The sequence below is a fragment of the Onychomys torridus genome, chromosome 19 (genome assembly GCF_903995425.1).
Source record: "Onychomys torridus chromosome 19, mOncTor1.1, whole genome shotgun sequence".
Classification (NCBI taxonomy): Eukaryota; Metazoa; Chordata; class Mammalia; order Rodentia; family Cricetidae; genus Onychomys; species Onychomys torridus.
In genome coordinates, this window is record NC_050461.1 from 64456093 (window position 1) to 64461526 (window position 5434).

General features: G+C 38.6%; 1 pseudogene; it reads right to left on the reverse strand.

The window, feature by feature from the left end:
* Window positions 1-665: 665 nt before the first annotated feature.
* On the reverse strand, window positions 666-1894 carry LOC118570338 (annotated as a pseudogene).
* Window positions 1895-5434: the final 3540 nt, after the last annotated feature.

Genomic DNA, 5434 nt, shown 5'->3' on the forward strand with positions numbered 1-5434 from the left:
TATCCATTCCTACCTACCTACCCACCTAATTTGAAATTATTTTATTTGTAAACCTATCATATAAGATCATATAAGATCCTTCTCCTAACAGTTATCAAATGCCAGTTCCATTACTTGTAGTGATGAGGCTTAATGTCTACCTCCACCCTTCCAACACTGCCAATATATTTTCTGACCTTCACATATCTTGTGTATACTGCCACACAATAACTGTGAGTTCAAATATATGATTTTAAATACTTGAGTCATAAACTATGGAATCTAGCAGATACTGACTTGGACATTTCATGTCTACTGGTAGGCTTCACTACTGCTACAAGGTGTTATGCTCTCTACTGGAGAAAACCAAAAATCAATATAACCCAGCAGTGAACTATGAGAGTTACAAAAAGGACTCACCTGGAAAGATAGGCTTACTTCTACAACAGTGGAGGAAATAGGCCAGAAGTAAACAACCACATTATGATAGCATATAAGGCCTCTCAATGAAGAGTCCATAACTACAATGGTTAATGTAGCTGAGAACATGTGGCTAGCCTGGCCATAGGCAAAAATGAAGAACATACTACTATTATTCTGGGAAATGATCTTACCACTAAAATAATACATATCAGAAATTTTTCGATATACATTACAATGATATAATTTACATAGTTATGATAACATTATTTCATTTTTATATTCCTCATCCAGAAAAAGCAAAATCTGGAAATAATAGAAGCATGACTCATCATACAGGGGCTTAAAGCAGGAAAAGACATAGAAATGATGACTGTGATATTTATTAGCCACCAGTTGTGATTCTGAGAAAGAGCAATGTAGCCTTGTAAAATGGAGGAAAGCATAACAAAAAAGTGAGAAAGGTGCAAACCATGACGAGGATGATCTGTGTAGCTCTGGATTCAGGAGAGGTTCTGGGTGATGCATGAGTGCTGGTGTAGTAGATAGCCATCCCAGCATTGGCCTGGATGTTCCAACCCCCATTGAGGCTTCGGTAATGGTCATGCCCACAAGGCAGGGCGGAGGAGGAAGCGGAAGACCAAGGATCAGGAAGAGGTCACTCTCTTGGTTCCCGGACTCTGGACGCTGGAGGTAGACCGAGCAGAGTTCTCCAGAGAACATGGCTGGACTGCACTATACCCTTGCCAGACCCTGTATCCTACCCCCTCATTTGTAAGTATCCCACAAAATAAACCTCCCTTTTAACTACGTGGAGCGGCCTTAATAATTTCACCAATATGCTGAGGATGTGTTGAACCCTCTTCTTGTGTTCATAAAGTATGACAATTATGGAGATGCTGGAACATACAATGAGCATAGAAAATATGACATCAGGGAATACCCAAAATGCCGTATACAATGAACCTACTATTTTGTCACAACTTAGAAGCAGAATTCAGAATCACTCTTTTGTGCCTTATTTTTGCTATTTCTTTTGGTAGATATGGACATTGGAAAAACCATATTTACTACCATGTACAGGATCCAGAAGAGGAAAATGGAGAGGTGAATATATTTTTGAACTTTGATTTTAAGATTTTTACAATAAGAGTCACAAGGACTGATAATGATGGCACGGAAGATATTCAAGAGGCAGGTGGTACTGATGGACATGCTTGTGCCAAGTCTGAGAGCATATAAAATAAGTTGGCATCCAACATCATTGAAGAACCGTTTCCACCCAAAAGCTCTCATTACCTGGGGCACTCCTGTAGAGAGAATGATCAAGGAGTTGGCTGTGAAGACGTGTAAGAATTAACTCTACGGTCGTTAATGTGTGTTTATTGTAGTAAATGAATATATAGTAGAAAAGAAAAGATACATTTCCCAGTATTCCCGTTGTACTCTGAAGTGAAAGCACTATTCCTATTGCCAAGTTCCTGGAGTCCATTCTGTCATTGGCAATTTTACTTTTAAATTATGAGTACAATTATGTCTCTGAGACAAATCATGCAATACTTGACATTTTTTTGACATATTATTCCTGTGCAGGACAAACTCTTGAGTTCAAGATTGTAAAAGTAGAGAGTATAGCTTTACAAGACTGTTTCAAAACAAATACTTTACCATCAGTAACAACTTTCAGTGGAATTGTTGAAGTCTGTAACTGCTCCTAATTTCTAATACATCTCTATGTTTCTTAAAATCTTCAGCATTAAAAATAAGAGCATATTTCAAAGAAGGAGCAATCCCAAGTTGGGTTCAAGTGGAAAGAATGCTCACTTGTACATTCCAGAATGAATTGTTCTTTATACATCATATTGTCAGAAAAGAAACAAATTTGCAATTTCAGAGGGAAAGATCCCATGTTGTCCACATCCAAAACCTAGCTGTCATCATAGAGCGTTTGTCCAGTGACTGATGGAGGCAGATGCAGAGATCCACGGCCAGGCACCAGGCTAAGTTCCGGGAATCCAACCAATGAGAGAGAGGAGGGATTTTGCAGACAGGGGATCATGACCGGAGGACATGCAGAGATGACTGGCCACACTAGTGGAAGCCCATGAACTGTGGACTGGTGGCTGTGGAGCCCCCATGGGACTGGACTAGGCCCTCTGGATACAGAAGATGGTTGTTTAGCTTAAACTGCTTGGGGAGCACCCTGGCAGGGGGATCGGGATCTGGCCCTGGTCTAAGGGCAGGCTTCTGGGAATCTGGTGCCTGTGGTGTGACACCTTGCACAGCCTTGGTTCAGTGGGAAGGGGCTTGGACCTGCCTAGGCTCAGTGTGCTGGGCTCTGCTGACTCCCCATGGGAGACCTTGATTTGGGGGATGTAGGGATGTGAGGTGGCTTGGGAGGGAGGGCTGGAGAGTGGGAGGTGGGAGGGGAGGGGTCTGGAAGTGGTATGTAGAGTGAGTAGAAAATTTCTTAATAAAGAAAAATGAAAATTAAAAAACAAAATTAAAGCTTAAACAATGTATATTTTATGGTAAAAAGTGAATATTTCTATAGTCTCATATGCAAAAAATGTTTATAATATAGCATAAAACACTCTAATTGTGAGGCTCAAATGATGAGCTAGATAACTTCAAATTAAGGGACACACAGCACATCAAATTACTCACACATAAACATTATCATTCATTATGTGCCAGGGTGGGGAAGAGAGAAAAAAGGATATGTATTCTGTTTGGTTAACTCATACGAAATGTACAATCAACCACATTCAATGTGGAATCAACAGGGGAAGGATGTTCAGTATTCTAATTAGATCCCCTACTGAATGTCTCAATGTAGTAACAGAAACATAAAGTAAAACTAGCATGAAACACCAGCTCTTGTTAAGAATATGAATAAGTTAGGTATGTGACACATTGTCAATAGCATTCTCCTTGCTCATATGTCTTACCGGAGTAAATGCACACCTGCATGTTCACAATCTCACTCCTGTGGGAATGTCTTCCAAGATAAATTTTAAAATATATGTGCAAGAAATGGCTTTGAACCAAGGGCCTCCCAATGCATTCTTTAAAAGTACACTGCCTCAATTAAACATGGTGACATATATGTTTAATCCTTGCACCCAGGAGGTAGAGATAGGCAGGACACTGTGAATTCAAGGCCAGCCTAGTCTACAAAGTGAATTCCAGGACAGTCAAAACTATATACTTAGACCTTGAATCCAAACAAATAAAGAAAGCGTAATATACTGCCTCAGCTGATATTCACAGGACTATCTTCTATAGCAGAATAAATAAATAAGAAATACATTAACAAAGACCAAATATATAATAATAAGACTATAAGAGTTCACATGACTCTTAAGTATATCTCAAAGATGGTCAGCAGGTATCCAGTCTCTCACAGATTAACACAGATATGAACACATATCCCCACAGTCCTATGCCACCAAGAACCTAACAGGATTCAGTGATTGATGTAATGACTTAGAAGTACGAAAAATACAGGTGTCACTGTGTTATTTCTATTTCATAAAGTGTAAAAGTTAAGAATGGGTTTCATGATTTTATGGCCTATGCATTCCTGGGACTACCATATTCAGCCCAGCTTAGTTTATTGATGTATGTGTGACACACTAAGTTGATTTTCATTTGTAAATTTCAGTGTCCTGGGCATTGTATGTTCTATTTGTTTCTTTTGCAGAAAAAAAAAGAAATCTAATCATTTTTTACAAAAACCAAAAGTGAATTTGTTATAAGGATTACTTGATTATGATTGATATGAAGTGTCTTCTCTATAAGATGAAAGTCATAGAACTATAGGTCTAAGCCAAACTACTCAACAATATTAATGTGATGAATATTGTGACATCATCATGAAACACATTTAAAAATTATCTTGAATCTTTGTTTCATTATATGACACTTTAGTTGATAATTAAATCATACAAAGAGGGGCATTTTCGAGAATATACAGAGCCTCACAGAGAATAGTTTCAAAAAACATTACACTGGGCAAAATATTCAGTTACCCACCTAGAGGACTGAGTTTACTTAGGTGCTGGACATACTGGCTGAGAATGGTGTTTTAACAGGGCAGATCTGTCAGGAGCGAAAAGAAATATCCAAAGTCACAGAAAATTCTCTATACTGAGCTGCCAAGGCCTTCAAAGACAATGACTGGAGTGGAATTCACCATGTTTAAGAATCATGACTCATTCAGTGTATAGAACAAATAGGAAGGGAAGAGAGTAAACACTCAAGAAACAATCTTCACCCAGACAGGTGTGAAGCATCCCTATTTTCCCATTCCTGTAGGTACCCTACCAGTTCCCAGTGGGTGCTGTTTGTCTTCAGAGCCACAAAAATTTTCAGATCTGCACAGTGTGATCACATTTTTATATCAACTGGTAGGCAGAGAGCTCAGGGGGTAACATTTATTATATCAATTTTTCTCATAAAGGAGTAATTACTGACTTTAGTCATCGTGGAGCGATACTGAGAACTGCAAACATAGGCGGCAGTCTATGAACCACGCTTACAATATGCTTCATCTGGCACCTCCTGTGACTTGCACAGAGGTTTGAGGTGGACAATACAGTTCCCCCTCACTGCCAAGACAAAACTTAAGGAAAACACTTATAGATGATTGCCTAAAGCAAAATGGTCATTCTGAGCACTTGGGCACTTTGAACCCTTGAGGAATGAGAGCATGGCCTGGCTGCTCCCAAAGGCAGTCTCTTAATATTTTACTCAAGAGTGATATATCAGTCAGATTTTTAAATATTATACTGCTATAAAATTTATCTATATTCTATACTAAGTTGGCATCATATAAAAAATCAATTTATTCCTACAGAAACTTCCTGGGTCCAAGGTGGATTTGATGAATGCAAGAGATACCTAATATTTGTTGTAACAGCAAACAGGTTTTTATGATTGTTGATCTTAAAACTTAAGAATGTCTCAAACAAAGAATTGAACAGAATTGCTTGTATGAGCCTTGTTCAAGACTCATAATCATCTACGAAAT